A 21,523-nucleotide genomic window follows, 5' to 3' on the forward strand; every position below is an offset into this window, starting at 1 on the left:
ACCCAGGCCTCCTGTGACAAAAAGAATTAAAAATAGACTCGCTTAGCTAGCGGTTTCCAACTCTGGAGCACACACAGCCTTATGGTAAAAACTCTGGTCATTAGGCAGTGAATGGCCTTGCCTGTAAGTAGAGAATTTTCAAGAAGAGAAAGGAAGGACTTTGCTGTCCTTAGGAACATTGCCTTTCCTGAAAAAGCAGCTCTTTTTCTTGTTAATGAACTGGATGGAAAGTTAAAATATAAACAGGGCTGCAGGAGAAGAAAAGCCTCTAGGTCAAATATACAAGCTCTTCTGATGTCAGAAGGTATGGTAGGGGGAAAACCTGCAAATTGCTGACTCTGGGGTCTTCTCATTTCAACAATACTATATTCCAGAGTAACAGATTTGAGGACTAAGGTGGTGATTTAGGGACAGCACAACTGGTTATCCTCCAGTAGCTGTCTCATACCACACTCACATTACACTGAATGATTAAATTCTTGCAAGTTCAGATGATAGTTTTATGTTGTAGTTCACCTGGTTTGCAACAGTAATGGCATTTTTTGTAGTTCAAATGGTTTGAGATAAAAGGCCATACTGCATGCTTCTTTTCTTTCCCTTGTTTATAAGCCCCACTATGGTTAAATTCAGTGACAATTCCTTTGGTTTGGTCACAGTTTTTCCCTATGGAGTAAAGGACATGATGGGACCACTAATGTTTATTTTATTTAAGGATGCAATCCTAAACACACATATTAGGGGTTTCCCTTGGGGCTTACTCCTTCCTAGTAAGTGTGCTTCAGATCAAATAAGACAAAAAGCAGAATTCCAGAATGCCCTCTACTCTATGGGTAAAATTGTGGTGAAACTGGTGTCGTTAACTGACAATGAACTGAACACAGGCAAGTTTTAATCCATGATATTTTAGCATGCACGCACACTGTATTTCCCATCACCCCCTCAACCTAATTATGTAGCATAACTGTCACAGAACCAACATGCTTAAGTCTAATTAATGCATGAAAGGGTTAAAAGCATAGAGCAAGCTGTCCTGCCAGGCTCAGCGCACCTTTGGAGGGAGAAGGTATTCAAGCATTTGTTCCCCTCAGTCTACCTAACAAGCTCAATGTGTGAGGAAGTCTGAGCTAGTTATCCAAGCTCATATTGGATGGCTTTCACAAGCCACTCTTGAGTTTGTATATAAATCATTTCACCACTTGGGAACTAAACTAAGTTTTACTGTCTGTGCAACTGTGCATACTGATGTATGGAAAAGCACATGAACCTGACCTTTAGAGAGTTTGTAAGGAAACCATTTTTAACTTACTAAACATATGGTATTTTCCTATATTGGCAGAATAGGAGACTATTTCGGAACTTACTTGGAAAGGCATTTTTAAAAGGTCTAACTGCCTAAATTTCCATGCTTTGCTTTGCTACATATTTTGTGATTTTAAATATCTGCTGGGGTTCTCTCACCAAAGAGTGCATTCCCCAAACTTGGATCTTGGCAACCAATGAATGCTTTTATACACACACACATTCTTCTGAATCAAAAGGTTGCATATGGAAAGGTGCCATGCAGGATTTAGCCAAAAGCTAAGTAAAGACCATTTTGATAAGTCATATGGCTAGCCTAGACAGAGAACATGCCAGAGGTGCTAGTGGACAGGCAAAATTGGTTCCTTTTCTCCCTCTGTATAGTCCATTAGGTACTATTGTAGATTGCACAGTGCTCTTATTATGTGACATGTGCATACACCATGTTTAGCACACCTATGACTTGCACAGCTTCCTCCCAAGATATTGCAAATAATTTAAAACTTCCTATAACTGGGATATGTGGCATATTCACATATTTGTATGAATCTGTATTATAGATCTTCACTAAGCAGTGTGTGTTCCTTTAAATTAAAGAAACCAACTATGTGGCCAGTCTCTAAACACAGTCTCATTTTAAAAAGAAAACGGAAAGGGGGAAATAATGCCCTGTCTAGGCACATTATTTTAATGATGGCAGAATAAACTTTTCAAGACTTGAGGATAAACTGTAAGCTTATTGAGTGTTATGTAGAGTAGGAAAATTAGAAGGTGATTTCACACAACCTGCTTTTCCTCTATGGTACAAAGTATTCATAACTATGTGGCAGGATTCCCAATGGAAATGTTTTTTTTTGAGCAAGACCCAAAATTACTAACATGGCCCTGAGCACATTTGTAGGCTAAAAATAAAAAATATGCAAAGAAATTAATGTACACTGAGTTTGTGAGTTTTATTCCCAACTTGCTCTTTGAAATGATAGGTTTCCTCACCCAAAGCATGTGACAGAGAAAAAGACAATGGGAGCCTATGAATGAAAATGAATTACTGGGGGCCATTCAAAAGGGGCAAGTAATCAGTCAGGGTTTTGAAACTCAACCCACTCGCTTTTTAAAGGAAAAGCCATAGCCATTACAATGGTACCTCGGGTTGAGTACTTAATTCGTTCCGGAGGTCCGTTCTTAACCTGAAACTGTTCTTAACCTGAAGCACCACTTTAGCTAATGGGGCCTCCCGCTGCTGCCGCCACGCCGCCGGGGCCCGATTTCTGTTCTCATCCTGAAGCAAAGTTCTTAACCAGAGGTACTATTTCTGGGTTAGCGTAGTCTGTAACCTGAAGCGTATGTAACCCGAGGTGCCACTGTATTGAGTAACTACCACTACCTAGCAGTTTCATACTCCGGGAACACTAAAAAAACCTGCAGTCACCACCTAATAAGCACCAGGTACAACCCTCCTAGAGGGCTTTTTGAAATTTCCTTTTGGAGGGGGGCAGGATTGGAGGATCTCAGAACTCCAAATATGGAAGCCAAGGCAAAATATACCCTCATATCCTAATCTCTGATAGAGAGTTCATTCTCCAGTTTACTTTTTCTGTGATATCCATTTGGGTTTAGTGATAAACACTGGCAGTGAAGGCCCACTGGCTTTCCAGGGGCATGACATCCAAGGCTCCTGCCTAAGGAGAGGACTGAAAACATGTTTCATTTATCTCAGCCTTCCCGCTCCTGTTTTTGAGATCAATACCTTATCCTTCTGTTTGAGTGCAGGGCCTCATTACAAGTTTTTGACACGACTCTGCAGTCCTTTGAGTGAAAACCACAATAATGCCAAGCCTCCATTTTCTATTCCCATCAACCCAACAGCCAGATTGGGGGGCTCGAAAAGTGTTCATTTAGCGCGCCAAGTTCTCGGGTCTGCACAAGGCCAGCCAGGCTCTCTTGGTCAGATGCACGTCCTCCTGCTCACTCCTCACCTTCCTCTAAGCCTACCAAGTGGCGGGGAGATCCTTGGCTCTCATCTTCTGCTGCCTTTACAGGCTCGTAGGGCAGCCTGATCACGTGCCTCTGCTGTGTTTGTCTGGCCTTGGAGAATCTAGTCTACGCGTGGAGCAGGAGCTCGCTTTCCTATTTACATTCCGCCTGCCCTGGGCCTAAACGAGAGGCCAAGCGGAGCTCTCTCGCTCGCTCCTGTAGCATTTGCGCTGCGGTTCCCCACCGGCTCCCTCCCTCCTGCCTCCGTGCGAGACGTGGGAAGAAGGAGCGAGTGGAGAAGATAAAAGAGAGCTGCGTGCGGAACAAATGTGCTCGAGGGTGGCTTTCGGTGGCGGAGCAGAACCTTGTAAATGAGAGATTTCCGTTCACAAGACTCCGCTTCCACGATTCCTGTCCTGCCCTTGAACTGCCAGGCGAAATCTCTGCGTCGTAACCAGAAAGTAAATCAAATCGAGCCTGCCTGCCTGGCTCCGGGAAAGAGCGGGCGAGCAACGCTTGGCTCGGTTGCTAAGTGCTGAGAAGTGGAAGGTTTCTGCTTCAGCCCCAGCCAAGCCGGTGGTCTGTTTGCCAGGCACTGTTTACTCGGCGCGCCTGCACAAACGCGCTCGCTGTTTACTAGGCAGAGCTGGCCCGGGGGCTCTTATTTTCACCAGTCTACCCAGAAGCTTGGGAGCTGGGGGCTCCCCTGCACTTGGCAACCATGCCGACTCGGCGAGGGCGCAGAGGGGATCACGCCCTTTTCGCCCCGGATTAATTAATTCAGAATACTTGCTTCTCCCACCACCCCTCCCCTCCCTTCCTCAAATTGCACAGGCCGTTTGGAGTCACACACCGCTGCTAAACATATGTCGAAGGAAAAAAATGAGCAGGGAAGCCTCCGTTTGACGTCCTAATCGTGGGGATAACTAGTCCACTAGAACGGCTCTTCTTGTTTACCACGAAGTAAGGTGTTGGGGTTCCGTCCTTCTTGAGAGCCGCACCCTCTGATCTAGAAGCCTTTGTGTCCAGTCCCGGGTGTGCTTTGCATAGGGAGTAGGGAGAAGATTTGTGGTTAAAGGAGGACGGAATAAAAGCAGCTTTCTCCATTAGCCTGGAGCGAGGCTATGGTTTTATTTAAAAGAGCCCAAGGGAGCACCAAAGAGCCCACCCCCACCCTTCCGTGGCGAACGCACCATCGCCACCGGTCAAACAGGCTTTGCAGGTTTTTTGACAAAGCACAGCTAAAACCTGAAAAACCTGTCTGCACTGGCACAACGCTCAGATGGGGTGGGAGAGAAACGAGTGCGCACCCGCGAAGAAAGAAGATTCTATCGCCCTGCTTCCAGACCTCGGAAGACAAAAAGGAAGAAAACATCTGTCTCCAGCTCATACGCACCAGATCTGAGCCCAAATATTGAAAACACGTGCTGGCGTTTTTAAGCACTGCTTCAAATTCAGTCCTGAAGGGATCTCGGATACGTGCTCTCTACCCCCCCCCCCCGCCCCCATCAGTAAGATTAATTGGCCCTGGGAAGGCGCTTCCAAACTTCTACTTTATAGCTCCACTTGGTATTTATTTGACATTGCTCATCTGTTACTGCCTCCCAACGATCCACAAGCCATTTAAGTCCGAGAACTTCGACAGATCGCTGCTGGAGTGCAGGAAGAGCCTATGCCGCATTTATTTGGAAGTGTCATCCATTTCAATAAAAAAAAAAGTATTTTCCCCTAATCCTTACATTCCACTGAAATGAATAAGAGTTACTTCCACACAAAAGGGTTTGCCACCCGAGGCTTCTGGCGTCTTAGGTTTCAGGACTTTCATCTAGCCGAGTGGTGGATCGGGCTTCCCAGTGAATGCGTTTCGGCTGCAAGGGTGCCAGCAAGAACTTGGGATTTAATTAGCACGTGGTGGAAGTCCTTTAACCCTCCTGGGTTAGGAAGTCAAACCAAACGCCGCTGGAGAAAGAAATCAACACCTTCGGCCAAACCACGGGCCCGCGTAGGTAGGTGCTGTGGCCTTGGGGACCCCTGCACCCGCTTTCTAAATAGTCAAAATTGGCTCTCCCGCTCCTCCTCCTCCTCCCCATCGGCCCCACTGTAATCCGATTAGCCCCAGTGCATTTAAAGAGGAAAGTGCCTGGTGCCTGCTTGCCTTTAGAAAAGCAGACAAAGGTCTAGAAGGCAAGGCCTCGGGACCGACCGCAGGAGGCTGATGTCTGTTAATATTCAATCCGGAGCGAGATAACAGGTAGAAGAAAGACGCTTCTCCGCATTCTCACTATCAAATCACCATGCAAAGCTGAATTCGCTCCTCAAATTTGACCACGATCAAGCAAACATAAAGAGAAAACAAAAAACAAATGAGAATATGAAGGACAAACGTTATTTCTCTCGAGACAAGACGGAATTCCCGCGTCATCCCAATAGTTTAATGCACAGAACCCCCTTTGCAAACTGCTAGGAATCAGATAACTACTTCAAAATAACAATAGGAAATACGATATTTCCTGGTCCGCCTTTATTCTTGCCAAACAACGTACTTGAGGACCGCAGCCCCTGAGGCTTCTCGAGATAATTTCTGTTTGGAAATCAGGCTAAAATTACATTTGCATTCTGAGCGAGTGGCGGGATTCGACTAACACGGTTCTCATTACGTGTGTCTGGAGGTGAAAGAGCAACTGCGCTTGCGACCCGGGTGCCTTGGCAGCAAAAATCAATCGTCTCGAAATGAAGAAGCATAGAGCTCCTGAAAGCCTCCTGCCCCATTTCTTCAGCACAAATGGAAGACTTGCTCCACTCACTGCTAAATGTTAACATGCTGGCGGACGTCACTCATGCGCCTCTCGAGCTCATCTGATCAGAGGTCAGAATTTTCCTGACTTTGTCAGTCGCAAACAACCAAATCTGGCCCCTTCCACTTTTGTACGCACATTCACAACGATGGATACTCCATTTAACTGGCAATCAGACCAAGCAGCAAAAACAATTAAGAAATCAGTTTGCCTTTAGAGACGATGGGCACTTGCCTGGAACAAAACTGCACCACCGGCTTGGATCCAAAACACACTCCCTAGAAGTACGTAAATCTCACTGAAATCAGTGTATGCAAACCGCGCGCCCCACCCCCCAGTTACTATAGACATTCTTGCTACGATTTATCGATTTCTAATTAACTGGGATGTGGTTCTGGGTGGCAGTCTTTTCCTAATTTTGCATTTTCTATCCCAAAAGGAAAATATTTGCTCTTCTTTAAAACAGACCGCTACGAAGCGCTGGCAGACAAGGCAAAGCTCTGGCAACGTTTAATTTACACACACACTCCCTCTGTAAACCAGCAGATTTACAATCTCATGTATTATGTTTATGCGACAATTTGGAGGGAGTGGGGTGGGGAGCGAGTCGGATCTCACCGCTGACTTGTCCGCATATTTGGGGCTGGTAAAGAGAGCACGCGAGGCCTTTTCGCCTCTCTAAGCAGCATCCCAGTACCACGACGTGCAATTATCAGGCCCTTAAAATAGGCGACCGCCACGCTGAATTTCATTTGCAGTCTTCACAAAAACAAAACAAAAAATTTTCTTAGCACTTTAGGGCAAATCTGACTGCGTTGCGTGTACACGGGGGGCGGGGGATTTCTGGGGTTTGAGCAGCAGGGCGAGGGGGGAGGTAGTTTGGAACCGATTCAAAGGGCTGCTCGTTCGTTCTCCCTTTTGTGACCGAATTTCCAGGCAGTTAAACTTCTCCGACGGCTGTGACATCTGAGTTGGCGCATCAACTCTTTTCTTTTCCCTTCCAGCAGCCCAACCCCCTTCCATCCATCAGCAAAGGTGATGGGTGGGGAGGAAGTGAACAACAACATCAAACAACCAAAAGGGGGAAGAGGGGGAGAGAGGAGCACGATGGAGAGAGGGGTGGGGGGTGGGAGGCACAGACGCATAAAAGCTGGCAGGCAGGGAGAACCAGAGCCACTTGGGCCCACGGCAGCCTCTAGTCCACAACTCCGCTAAGCAGGGAAGAGCCCCTGGATTGAAGCCCACACCAAGATCCGCGGGGGGGGGGGGGAGGCTTCGATGCGAAGCTAAAATGCTGCCATGACCGGAAGAGTGTGTGGTGGCTTTTGCCTCCCCCGTCCCCAGTTAATGGGAAGCGGTAGGGGTGGACCTGATGGAGAGGGCACTTTATCGACGGCCTGTTCCCAGATCCAATCTGACGCATTATTCCATGCGCTCGCAGCAGCTTGAAGCCCAAATCCGCAAGGCTTTGATTCCTGCTCGGGTCTCTCTCTCTCTCTCTGTTTGTGTGTGTCTCTGAAACTCAGCCAAAACTCTCTGGCGAGGTTTCCTTCCTGCTCCCGGGGAGTCTCGAGCAGCCCCCACCCCACCCGCTCCGAGCTCTTTGGCCTCCCCGCCCTGGTGGCTGGGGGGGGGGTGCGGAGGGGGAGAGGAAACGGAGGAGGGTGGAGAGCGGAGACGGAGGGAGGGAGGCCGCGGCGGAACTTTTCCTTTCTCGCTTCTCGGGCTTTGTCCACCGGCTCCCCCTGCTCCCCTCCCCCACGCGGCAAGCTGCTTGACATTAAAAGCGGGCTGGGGGAGGGGGAAGAGAAGGAAAGTTAACAAGCCAAATGGAGCGGGGAACAAGGACACTGAGCCAGGGAGAAAAGGCAGAAGAGAGACCCACTAGTGTCCGGCTGCAAAAATAAAAAAATATATATGAGGGAAAGCCTTTTAAAACGGCCCGGCGAGGCGGCTGGGAAGGAAGTGGCAGCCGAGAGGGAAGGAGGCTGCTGGAGGGGGAGGGAAGACGAGGCAGCGCCATCTTTTCGTGTCACGCAGCAGGACCAGAGACTGACTGCCTCACTCGGCGGCGGCGGCGGTGTCTGCCTCGCTCGCTCTGCAAAGCGCGCCCTTAGGCAGGCCGAGAGGTGGAAGCTCCGGGCCGCGCAAGGCATAGAGCAGGCGGCAGCCGCCACCGCCGCTCCGCCAGCCTCCCGCGCCAGCCTCCCGCTCCCAGCCGTGGCTGGTGCGGAGCTGCGCAGCGAGCCCGCTTCTTCAGAGCAGCTCTCTTCGCCCTCGTCGGGTGGGCGAGCGAGCGCTGCGGCGAGAAGAGCGGGAGGCCCGCGCCGGGCCTAGAGGCAGCGCTGTCTCCAGACGCCGTGGCTGGGTTTCCCCTCTCCCACCCCCGCGCTGCCGAGACTGCCGGCTGGCCCCCTTTCGGTTCTCACCGTGGGCGGCGGAGGCCCCTGGCCTCAGGAGAGGAGCGAGGCGACGCGCCAGGGAGGGCAGCCAAGCGGCAACTTCCCGCTTTGGAGAGGCCTGTCTTCGCGCCCTCCCCCCCCCCCCCGCTTAGCCTGGCCGTCAGCAAGGGGTCTCCTCGCTCCCCGCGGCGAAGGCCTCGGAAGCCCTGCCAGGCCCGCGCCCGCCCGGGTGGCGTTTCCCAAGTGCTCCTCCCTAGCCCTCCCCCGCCAGCCAGCCAGCCAGCCAGCCCTGGGGCGGCTGAGGTGGCTGCCGCCGGGCTTTGTTCCTCGCGCCTCTTCCCGCCCTCAGGGCAGGCTTCGCTGTACCGCGAGCTCTGGGGCCTGCGCCAAGGAGGACTCGGCGAGAGCCGCCGCGTTCCCCGCAGGAAAACACCAGTTCGCTTGTCCCGCCGCCCCGGGACGTGGCCAAACCGCTTGGCGGAGGGTATCGCCACCGCAGCTGGCCTCCCAGCGCTTTCGCTTCGCTCTCTTCCCCGCCACCCGCCAGCCAGCCGCTTCAGCTCAGCGCCGTTTAAACCGGGAAAAGGCTCTCTTTCATTGTGCTCGGCAGAATCACCTGCCTGCTTTGCGAGCAGAGCTTGCCGAATGGCGTTTCGCACAACAGCGGCTCTGCCCTCGCTTTGGCACCGACAAGCTCCCCAGGGCCTCCAGCGCGCTGCAGAGCGCGAGGGATAGGCAGGGAGCCCGTTGGCATCCAGAGCAAGCGTAGCTCTCCCGGCGGCGCCCGGGAAAACCTCGCAGCCTCGCTCGCTCAATCTGGCCGCGCTGGCGAACGAGCACAAGCAAATACGTCGCTGCTGCCTCTCAGACCTGCTGATGCGGGGGGAGGGGAGGGAGGGAGCGGGAGCAGCGCCTGGCGAAGGGGGATTTGATGGGTGGTTGGCTGCGCTTCGGGAGGGGAGGGAGGTTGGCTGCGCCTGGTAATGAGGGATTTGAGGGAGAGGGAAGGGCGTGTTAGCTTCGCCTGAGAAGGGGAGGGCCCCCTGCTATTAGGGGTGGGAAAGCGGGGGCGGTTGCGCCCGAGGTTTGGTTTTTTTTGTGTTTTTTTTTAATTGGAGGGGGTAAGGCGTGCCTTCTGTTTCTAATAAAGGAAGCGACTTTTCTCGAAGGAAGAACGAAGGTGCTCCGGAGGGGGGGGGGGCTGGTTAGGATGATGGAGGTGTTGGATGCCTTGCTAGGGAGCGGTGTGTGTTTGTATGGTCTTAGAAATGAATAGATTGGTTATACCTATGGGGAGAGAATGGGGGAAGGGAAGAGGATTTGAGTGTGGGGGTTTTTTTGTTTTGTTTTTTTGCGGGGGGGGGAGCGACGGATTTCAAACCTTTGCCCCAGGGAAGCGGGGGATTTGCTACTGGTAGTTTGGCTGCCCCTGGTGAGAAAGAGATTAATAGTTTGCAGATTCGGGCTGGCTGCCTCCCCCGAGGGGAGATTTCAAGGGAGACGTTGGCTGCCCCCCTCCCCCGCGATCGAGGGTGTGCTGTGGGTTACTAACTCCCTGCACCAGGGAGGAGAGGCTGGCAGGGGCTCCGTGTGCCTTGCTGGCCGGCCCCGGTGTGGAAGCAGGGGCAGCCACCGGCGTCGGGAGGGCTTGGCGGTGGCTTTGCCAGAGGGGAATCGATGGGGCGAGGAGGGCGCGTAGAGAGGTGTCGGGCTGCGCCTCGCCAGTTGGGATTTGAGAGGGGCGGTAGGAGACGCGCCTCCTGTTTCTAATAAAGGAATCGGCTTTTATTGAAGGATAAACGCAGGCAACTAAAGTCGTGTGGGCTGCAGCCGCCGAACTTCGTTAGTTGCTAATCTGGCTGCCAAGATGAAAACCTTTCGCGAACGTTTGAAAGACGGCAGGAGCTTTGACACACGCGGCGGCGGCAGAAACGCACACTGCCCCCCCCCCCAGCTCCCCAGCCCCTACCGTGCCCTTCCTAGGAGGAGGGGGTGCTGGTGGTGATGGGGAAACAGGAGGCGTAGCCCCTCCTAACGGTTCCGGCTTTGGGGGATTGCCAAGTTTTCTTTGATTTAGGGGAACTCTGGGGATGACTAATCGCACGCCAAGCTGGGGTTTACAAGGGTTTTCTTTTCTCGTCACCCGCAGTTGCTGACCCCGCTCGCTCCAAGAAAGGAGCTGCGACAGGCGGCTTCTGAGAAGGCCGAACAGCCAGGAGCCCGAGTCTGGGCCGCGGGGAAATTCCCTCGCCAACCCCGGAGAGAAAGGTGCAGCTCAAGGCCAAAGCCTGGAGATCGGGGGCGGGGGGTGAGCGGCTCTCTTCCGGCGCGGAGCTGCTCAGGCGAAAGCTGCCAGCCTGTTCGGACGCCCTTTACCCGGGCGCAAAGTCTTGCTCATTGCTCTGCAGTACCCTCTCTCCTGCACACTTTCACTTCGGAAGTTTTTAAGGGCTGCAGCCTAAAGAGGGAGGCTCTGGAATTGCTGCCTCCTCGCAAACTCCTGCTCATTTTAATAGGGTTTACTTTCACCGCCTGCCAGCGGCTTGGCTGTGCCGCAGCAAAAGCCCTCAGGCAGCAGGGCTAACACATGCGGTGCCATCCTATGCCTGTTTACAGGGAAGTCGATTCCCGCTGTACTCCGGGGGGCGGGGGAAGGCTCATTCAGCAGCGTGCTTAGGGTTGCAATCCTCGATGCGGGAACACGGTCAAAGAAGAAGATAGCTGAATCGATGTGCGTCCATACTACGTTGCAATCCCTAATCACACTTACTTGGAAGGAAGCCTCGCCGGTCTACCTACCGATCAGAGGTGTTTGAAACACCAGTGTTATACACTAAGACTTAGATATCATGTACACTGATGCGGACTTCATCCTCATTTAGTTTCTCAACACAGAGTAGGCATGGCTGGATGTCTCATGAAAACGTAATTGACATTTCCTTCCGAGTTATCATGTTCAGGGCCAGCACTACCATTAGGAAGAATGGGGCAGCGGCCTCAGGCAGCAGATGCTAGAGGGTGGGCAGGGAGTGGGTGGTAGGTGTTGGGGAATAGATGCAGGTGTTGGTGTCGGGGGACAGATGTGTGTGTGTCATGGAAGGTTTTCCTTCAGGTGTGGTGGATGCTATCTGTTCCCAGTGTTGAAGCAAGATCTGATTTCCAGTTTGGCTTTCTTCTTTCTCTATGCGGAATGGGGAGGGATGCCATCTTGACCTTTCCTCAGGCAGCAGAATGCCTTTCTGAGCATGTTTATGAACACATATTTATCTAGAATTATTTTGCCTCCTGTTTAGTCTCATTGACATCAGTGGAACCTGTTTTGAAGCACAGTAATGATTTTAGGTTCTGAATGCCAGAGTTTGACACTTCAGGGCCCCTTCACTCCACATTGGAGCTAAGGACAAATATTCAATTGACTTTTATGTCTTCAGAGACTACCTGGCCTGCTTTATTAATTGTTTTAACTGTAATCCTCCAGATTCTGATCTGGAGTAAGCACTTTGTACCTGATTCCTGCTACCTCAACATTAAGGAATACTGTGGAAATCAGCTGAATTATATGGAATTTATAAAATCTGCTATTATTCTTGCACATGGGGCAGTGCTTTCAAAATAATATTTTTATCACAGCCCTGTCCTTGAGAGGAAGCTTAGCTGCAGTAAAAATGAGTTGCTAAAAACAACTGGAGTGGTGGTTGTGTGAGGTCTGAAGGCTCATTCCATTCACTTAAGGTGTACCTCACTGCCTCCTTTGAAAAGCATTGTCTTTGAGGGGGTGTCAGGAAACCATTTGGAACATAGGAAGTTGCCTTATGCAGAGTCAGACCATTGGTCCATCTAGCTCAGTACTGCCTACACTGATTGGCAATTTCATAGCAGGGTCTCCTCCAGCCTTACCTGGAGATCAAGGGATGGATGGAACCAGGGATCTTCTGCATGCAAAACAGATGCTCTACAACTAAGCTATGGCTCTTCCTGTATGCTTGATCTGTGTTGTTGGTTTCACGTTGGAAAGTATTGGAATTATGACTTCACAGTCAACAGTGATACCCTCACATGTGACAGTGAGATCAATTGTGAATATTGGCTTCCATCCACCTCATTTCACTAGCAAGTTTGCTTGGGCTACATTTTTTAATGTGTGGAGCACTGTGGCCTTTACATCCACTTTTTAAAGCAAGTGACACATACCTGTGCTTTTATCCTGGTTGCCCATTTGAGTACAATCACTGGAGTTTGAAACAAATGGGCTTTACTTCAAAGTATTGCATCTAGGTTCAGCTTGGTAAGAGGTCTGCGGACAACCTCCAAGCTTGGCTTTTCATGGTCCTGCTTCCTTAGTCCTTTATCCTTCTGAGGAGGGTTTTAGGTAACCACAATTGCAGAGGAATTCTGATTTGCGCGTCTGGTTCTTTGTTGGTACTGGGAAGGAAGCTGCCTCTGCCTTACCTCACAACTCTAGTTCAGATGAGGAGAGCAGAGGGAAAGCTGGACCAGCCAGCCCAATATGTTTTGCTACAGAAAATGTGCCCCCAACCTCCTCCTCTGCCACCCGTGCTGCCTCTACCTGAGGTGACTGGAGGCAGCCTGGAGAAGCCCAGTGTGCTGAAGAAGGTGGGGGAGGGGGAAAAAGAGGCCAGAGAAGGGGTGGGGAGAAGGTAGGTGACAATGTACAGGAAGCAGGAAGCAGTACGTTCCTTGGGGGGCCTGAATCTGCCGCCCCCTTCCAGCTGTTCCCATCCTGCTGTCTGCAGTGACTGCCTTGCCAAGCCTCCTGAGTTGGGCTGGCCCTGAGGGAAGAAGCTACTGGGCCTCAGCATAACTAAGGTCCCAGGTGCCTGAGGAAAGGTGTTTCCTTTATAATGGCTTCTGAGACCTCAGTTCTGCTGTAAGCAGTCCCCACATGCTGACACTCCCACAGGACCCTTGCGGACAAAGAATTACCTACACAGTTTCTACAAAGTGATCAAGCCACCAGCCCCTTCCCCTACTTTTTGCACAGCTGTTCTGGAAATTGGCTATTGTGTCTCTGTGTTTCAGAGATGCAGAGGCTAGATTAACAAATCCTTGTAATTTCATTACTCCCTAATGTGGCCAGTTATGGCCTGGAATAGAGGAAATGGGTACGTTTTAGCTTGACCAGGATTAATCAGGCAGAAGGAGTTTGAAATTTTAGATCGTGTTTCTTGTGGTTTTAAGGAGTGTGCTTGTAAGCAGATGTTTTTCCATGGATAGCCAGTGTGCTTGATTCATAGCCAAACTCACAACCTAGTTAAGAAGGGTGCAGCTGAGGTTGTGTCCATGTGGCTCTGTTGAATTTCCATGGGATTCTTTGTTAACCTGTCTGTGTATTGGGCTGCTTTTAGACTGGGGAAGGAAGCAAAAAAAAATTTCTCCTCATAACAAAACATATTTTGGTTTTAATCCCATGTTGATTTTTCTTTAAGTCCTTCCCTTTGCAGGGAGTTGGACTAGATGACTCTCCGGGTCTCTTCTATCACTGTAGGCCAGATTGTAGCCACTGACTACCTAAACTGTTTCATCTGCATTCCTAGACCTGTAAGGTTCTGAAAAGAATGTCCATGTTTTGTATCTAGAAATAATGGCATTCACACATGACACATTCCTTACTTTAGAAAGTTCCCAAGGACATTTTGCTAATAGGCTATTACACTGGTGTTGCCTCTCTAACTTAAAACACACACACAAAGAAGCCAGGAAGTGTCTTTGTTAAAAGCTTCAAAATAATCAGTGGTTTTATTTTAACTAGCACACTGTTTAAAACACATTTTGGTTTTTTTGGTTTTTTTTTAAGAAATGAAGGCTTTATCCACTTCACACAATTTCTCCGGCCCTGCTCTAACAATCCGCATTGTCATTTCCTTCGTGCTCAGGCAGGCCAGAAAATTTGCTGTTGCTGCGTGAGCTCCTCAGCATGAACGGAAAATCCAGCTTGGCCACAAGGACTGTTCAGCGCTACGCTCTCTCTCTTTCTCTCTGGTGTTCCGGCCTGCTTGCTGCTGCGGCTGTAGCTGCTGCTGCCGCCGCCGCCTTTAGTTCTCAATAAAAAGGAGCCCAGATACAACCACCATGGTGGCTCCAGAGAACCAGCTGCACACAAGGGCAGCCCAGGAAAAGAAATGGCTTCCTCCTCCCCTCCTTTTCAAGCAGAAGGTGGCAGAGAATGATTCATCGCCTGCATCCAATAATTAAAACAAAAGCCAGTGTCGGCAGAAAGAAACCCTCTCTGGAAACTAACAGCATTTCCCTTTCCCGGGAGTTGAGAATGCAATTTGGTAGAGGGATCACGATGGCTGGTTTCCGGGCCTAATTTTCACAGTGAGGTGATAAACCTGTGCCTGGCTGTGTCACCTCAGAAAGCAGATAGCGGTCGAATGCTCCTTCACAGAACACACACAAATCCTGCACCCAGAAGACTAGCATGCCATAGAGAAGGATTCTAGCCTATATTTCTACCTAGCGTGCTAGTTTTCTAGGTGCACAGAATATGCTTCCATGACGGAGCATTTTGTATTTTCCAAAGTCAAGTGGCACAACCCAGAAATACATTTTACCATCACAGTGAGAACTAGGCTCTGGTCCTGAGGGCGCGAGGGCTGTCTCTCTCTCCACCCCCCACCCCCAGCCGACTGCACATTTATGAGTTTGGCTGTAGCCTCTTCCCAATTTCTAAGGGTATTTCCTGCACCTCCCCACCTCAGAAGGAGGATGGGGAATCCCCAACATAGAAGCATATTACAACGCCAACCAAATATGCCACATAATCCCATATATACTAGAAGATGAGACAAAACAATGGGTACACCTAGAGAGGGACACAATTGAAAACACCTGCACCACAACATACCCACTCCTCCCAAACAAACTAAAGAAAATTCCCACAACACTTAACAGGTACACACAGACCATGCTCAAAGCATGGAAAACACAAATAGGCAAACTATCCCCAACCCCATCCCCACTAATCCCCCTGGCGTACCACCCATTATTCCACCATGCAGCACAAAACCTCAAGATAAAAACCTGGCGAACCAAAGGCTTATATCGCCTAATAGACTTTTATAAAAATAACAAACCCTTGTCAACACAAGAAATACAAGACAAACTAGAAGACACCCAAATGCCCTGGTTAACACAACACCAACTACATGCCCTCTTAAACAACCCAACAGTAAAATCAGCAGCAACTAGGCCCCTGACAACCTTCGAAAACCTCCTCCTAACAACAAAGGGAAACGGTAAAGGGACGGTATCCGCAATATACAAAATACTACTCCAAAATCCCACAAATCCCCTAGACGCAATCAAAAAACAATGGGAGAATGACATAGGCTATGAGATTAACCCCACTCAATGGACCAGAATGTGGTCTAAACCCCTCTTTAAATCCATATCAACGAAAAGAAAAGAACTCACACTGAAACTCACCTACAGGTGGTACCTAACACCAAGGAAACTAGCGCTAATACACCCAGGAACCTCACCAAAATGCTGGAGAGGGTGCACCTCCACAGGCACATACCTCCACATGTGGTGGGAGTGTCCCAAAATCCAACTATTCTGGACAACAGCCATACAAGAAATATGTAAAATAACTAAGCAAGTAATAGACATCACCTCAGAATTGGCCCTACTAAACATCTTCCAAGACAACAATGCCCATTTACACCACAAAGAACTCATAACCCACCTGCTCTCAGCAGCCAGAAACACCATAACCAGACACTGGAGAGACCTGTCAGGAGTAAGCATGGACCAATGGTACCAAATAGTATGGGAAACAGCCCTACTAGAAAAATTAACTAATAAACTGAAACTGACACGGGGACAAACAGAAGAAGACGCCTTCACCCCGGTATGGCTCCCCTTTACCACATACACAGCCCAACAGGACAATGACAATAATCCACCAACAGCATACAAATCAATATGGCTAACCTGATCCAAAACACCCACCCACCTCACTCACACACGAAAACAAAGATCACCACAGCCAATCACAAGCAAACAATCACACCCTAGGCCAACCCCAACCTCTCTCACCACCAAAGGAACACAAGTGAACAACACAAGCAACGCTGACACCAAACTCTACATACATTAAACATAATAGAAACACCGCCACCCAACCCCACCCCCATCCATCTTCCCTCTCTCCACCCCCCCTTTCTTTTTTCTTTCTTTTTTCTTCTCCCCCTAATGCCTCAACAAATGAAATGGATTTGTAAAAATGTTACATGAAAAAAAAAATACAAGGCACTACACTTCTGTAAAACAAGAAAATCCTTAATAAAATATTTTTTTTAAAAAAAACCAAAGCCAATTTCTAAGGGTATTTATGATTGAAGGTTTTTGTTCTCCAGCCTGTGCTTAAAGTAGTGCTAACTACGGTCACTCTTGGATAATGCCAAAAATACACTAATACACTTGGCACAAGTTCAGGGTCACCCCATAAGTTATTGTGGTGAAGGGCTGCAGCAGACATTGAGAGCAGGATAAAAGTGACCACTGGTTCAAAATGAGTCCCATCCATTGAGCTGGCAAATGCTCCTACCTTCCTTGAGATCCCTCACATGTCAGTGAAGGTTCAGATACTAAATATGTGATTCAAATAAATTTCCTATACTTTCCATAGCCCCGCTTCATAAAGGTCACACAATAAGGCATTTAGAAAGTAATCACTTTGAAGTTGGAAGCATTGTGAAAACCAACCAACCAACCATGGGCTGCCTTGCACATCCAGATGTGCAAGGCAGTCTATGGTTGGTTGGTTTTCACAATGCTTCCAACTTCAAAGTGATTACTTTCTCGAAGGAGCCCTGTCTGTGCACAAATTGAGGGATATGTATAGAATTGTAGAGTTGGAAGGGACCACAGACTCATCTGGTCCAGCCCCCTGCAATGCAGGAATCTTTTGCCCAACATGGAGCTTAACCCATGACCCTGAGATTAAGAGTCTTCTGCTCTACGGACTGAGATGTAAATCTCATGGAACTCCCCAGGACTTATTTTCCAACTCAACATGCACAAGAATTGATTGGGCTGGTCTGAGTAGGAGTTGCTTCCAAGTAATGACTGTTAGGATGGTTCTGCACTCTAACGCTGGAGGGGAAGCCGAAAGTTATTTCAGCTAGACATTGTGAGTCAGAGGTTACTTGATGTGGAGATAAAGGCTGCAGTCCTACTCATTAGGGCTGAAGAAACTCCCATCCTCCAGATCTAGTGACACTCCCAGCTCCCATCAAACCTAGCCATGGCCAGTAGTCAGGGAGGATGGAAGCTGTAGTCCAACAACAAGTGGAAGAGGAGGTTCCTCAGCCCTGCGATACACACTTCCCTGAGAGCAAGACCCATCCAGCTTAACAGGACTTCTACTTAATACTTATGAACCCAAGGAAAGCTAATCTAGTCAAGTATCCTGTTCTCACAGTGACAGTGGTGGTTGTGGGACCTGTGACCTTCGAAGTGTTTTGCACTACAGCTCCCATCATCCCTGACCATCGGCTGTGCTGGTTGGAACTGGTGAAGTCCAGTAGTAATAGCTGGGGGGCACAGATCAGCCATCCTTGCTGTTCGGCATCTTGGCCTCTTGCTTTTGTTTTAAGGGGGGTGGGGAGATGTTTTTTGTTGTTTGTTTCTGCAGGAACTGAGCCTTTTGCTGAGAGGCAAAGGTCGAGACGTGTGAGGAGGTGATCCTTTTGCGCTCTCCTTGTTTATCTTCTCCGCCTCCCCCACCCCACCCCACCCCACGGCACAGCAGGGCCCTGCGTCGCAGCTGCATCTGACTGCGAGGAGAACTGGACAGGGTTGAAGACAGTAGCCCTTTCACAGACTGTCACCAGCGCTCCGTGATTGGCTGTCAGAGCAGCGCGAGGCTTGTCCTACACTCGCCCCCCTTCCGAGCCGCCCTGCAAGGCATGTCACTGCCTTCCCTTTCCCGGCTGCACCCCAGAAGTGACAGGCAGGCGGAGGCCGAGGTGTGCGCTCTGCTGGGAAGAGCTGCTCTTGGCGAGTCCCCTTGGAAACACTCCCAGGATTTCCAGCCCCAGCATGCAAGACAATCAAAATGGCCGAGGTAGTAAACAGCCACAAGTGGCTGCCGTTCAGCCCTCGATCAACGGTGTGCTGCTGCTGCTGCTGCTGCTGCTGTTGTTGTTGTTGTTGTTATGATGGTGGTGGTGCTGTTGGTGTTTCAAAAGCGGGCTTAAATTGAGCCTCCCTCCTACAGGACGGCCATCTAAAGCCTTCCCAGTTAACAAAAGTGTTTCCTGTGTCGCTACCTCAAGAGTAGGAAACCTAAGATCCCCGACAGTTCTTCTGGCACACCAGGCAGGATGGGCTGCATTGCCTGAGGCGGAGAACCAGTTTCTGCAATGCAAGGAAATCTTCCTCAGGTAGATCTGCCTGAAGAAAAATCCCGTGTAGTTGAAAGGCTCTGCTCTTTCAATAAAATATATGCCTCGAAGCATCCGATACTGCACCTTTGTGGGAGAGCCACTTTATCGGAGGGAAGGATGAGGATGAGCTGTTTGGAAATGGCTCTCTCCTTTGCTTTGGCCTCCTGGCACGACCAATTTCTGTCTCCAATAGGGCTAAAGGGGCGGTTTCACTCCACTGTTTCCAATGCAGGTTTATGGTCATGTCCACAGAAACCCCTATATTCCGATTTCAACAACAAAAATACCCAATTGTTAATATGCTTGAAGTCATTTTCTTACAAATGGCAGATGAGGTGCTAAACCGACACCTGAATTGCCCCACTAAGCACTGCAGGTCTGGTACCCAGCTTGACTGAATGCCCTCTCCTTGAAAATAAAAACAATCCGATACAGCGCAACCAGATGTCAGGGACAGAGGTTCTGTGTAGCCTTCTCCTTAACGTGCTACCCTGCAGCGGCTCTATACACAATACATTTAAAGCACATTTAAAGTGCATGGTTCTCCACAGAGATTCATGGGAACTGCAGTCTGTCGGGGTAAACTACAGTTCCCAAGACTATGTGGGGGAAGCTAGGTAAAGGTACCCCTGCCCGTAGGGCCACTCTTGACAGACTCTAGGGTTGTGCGCTCATCTCACTCTATAGGCCGGGAGCCAGCGCTGTCCGCAGACACTTCCGGGTCACGTGGCCAGCGTGACAAGCTGCATCTGGCGAGCCAGCGCAGCACACGGAACGCCGTTTACCTTCCCGCTGGTAAGCGGTCCCTATTTATCTACTTGCACCGGGGGTGCTTTCGAACTGCTAGGTTGGCAGGCGCTGGGACCGAACGACGGGAGCGCACCCCGCCGCGGGGATTCGAACCGCCGACCATGCGATCGGCAAGTCCTAGGCGCTGAGGTTTTACCCATAGCGCCACCCGCGTCCCCTCCCACAGCGCCACGCGCGTCCCCGTGGGGGAAGCTATGTACTTTAAATACATGGTATAGAAATAGGTGGGTTTTTAAAAATTATTGTTAGCAGGGTGATGGTGTCTCGAAGCATTCCATCAAACGAGCCCTCAGGTACTGTCTGAAATCAAGACAAATGATTGCCAGCGACACAATCTGCTGTTTGTGAGAAGTAGGCCTGGAGGAGACTGGAAAATGTAGGTGAAACAGGAATACTCCCCTCCCACACACTCTGGAACCCTTTGTTCATTGACACTTTCACCCATTATGAGGTTGCTTCTGTCTCCTGCAGACAGAATGGCTGCTTTCTCCCTAGGAAGCTCGAGTGGATTGTGGGACAACCTCACAACAACCTGCGGAACAGGGTCCGTCCACCACAGGCGCAAAAAGCAAGCAACAGACCCATAGATCTGTACATGGGGTGTGCGGCCCCGTCGCCGCACACCCCTCCCCTGCTCCTCCTCCTCCTCCCCCCTCCCTCTCCGACTCCTTGTATCCGGATAAAAGGAAGTATTATAATTGTGACGGCTAGCAGAGTAAAACAGTTGTTCCTCAGCTATCCAAGGTTGGAGCCTTGGTTCGCTCCAGTCTATCGGGTTGTGGTGCTGAACCAGAGAGAAGACGTTAGCTTGAATGAATGGATCTGGCTCTTGTTTAGGCCTCATAAAAGAAGAAGAATAAAAAGAATACTGGCAATTGTATACGTATACTTTTAGGGTTGAGAGTGTTTTACATGCATACTAAGCTAGAGGAGGCAGAACTTTATCTGTGACTCGTCTGCCTTTCATAGCTGCTTCTTTTTTTAACGTTTCAGGGTTAGAAGTCGAGGCCTTGTGGCTTCTCTCTCAGTTGCCGGTGCGCTGCATCTGTGTCACATGCCTCACAAAATCTGAAACATGTTCTTTCCTGTCTGCCGAGCGCGCACCGGCGCTCTGTGTGCGCCAGGGCCAACGCCGGCCGACGTTTCCACTCCAACTGCAACCGCTGAGAGTTGAAAACATGGTCGTCCCCCCACGCCTACTTAAGTTTACGCAGAAGTAAGCCCCATTGATTTCAGTGGAACTTGCTCCCCAGTCCGTTTGTTTAGGATTGCAGCCCAAGTGTGTGACTTTCCAGGACGGAACACAATCCCTGTTAGAAACTTGGCAGCGGCAGCCGGAGAGGTTTTTCGCCTGCGAGCACACATTTCGATCACTTTGGGGCCAGCAGAAAGCCACGCATTGCTGCGCCACCCATTGGCCCAGAAAAACAGCACGGACTTCCAGCCCCGGCCCCCCTCTGCTGCCGCGCCAGGTGTGTGTGTGTGTGTGTGTGTGTTTTAAGTGGGGGGAGGGGGAAAATCTTAATTTCAATGTCTTTTGTTTTCCTGATGGTGAAATCAGGCGTGCAAGAGTGGTCAGAGCCTCTGTCTAAGGCCAAGCCAAGGTGGCCTTGTTTTGTTATTCAGATTTCTACACTCCCATTAAAGCAGGCTCCCAGGAAGCGGCGGCAACGGCTTGATTTAACGCACACTCAAGCAGGGCCATTCAGAGCTCGGGAGAGCGCCGGGTTATTTATAGGCTTTTTCCTCGGCGCTGTGCGCCGCCGTAGCCGAGCAGACCGCTAATGAATTTAATCCTGGCGACACCCTTAGGAAGGAGAAAAGG

General features: G+C 50.0%; 2 long non-coding RNA genes across 5 annotated transcripts in view; one reads left to right on the top strand and one right to left on the bottom strand.

Moving 5' to 3' along the window:
• Positions 1 to 8,674, bottom strand: part of LOC308476650 — a 60,361-nt gene extending 51,687 nt beyond the window's left edge. For both annotated transcript variants that reach the window (XR_013986030.1, XR_013986031.1), the window contains exon 1: positions 8,498 to 8,674. This is a non-coding gene — a long non-coding RNA (uncharacterized lncRNA). The remainder of the gene's footprint in view (positions 1 to 8,497) is intronic.
• LOC308476648 overlaps positions 1 to 21,523 on the top strand; it is a 78,867-nt gene that overhangs the window by 55,042 nt on the left and 2,302 nt on the right. For 2 of the 3 annotated variants that reach the window (XR_013986026.1, XR_013986027.1), the window contains exon 2: positions 20,692 to 21,170. This is a non-coding gene — a long non-coding RNA (uncharacterized lncRNA). Of the gene's footprint in view, positions 1 to 17,311; positions 18,567 to 20,691; positions 21,171 to 21,523 lie in introns of those variants that run through there. The other variant, XR_013986028.1, reaches the window with a different exon arrangement.

Source organism: Podarcis pityusensis, assembly GCF_964106645.2.
Source record: "Podarcis pityusensis genome assembly, chromosome: 4".
NCBI classification, from domain to species: Eukaryota; Metazoa; Chordata; class Lepidosauria; order Squamata; family Lacertidae; genus Podarcis; species Podarcis pityusensis.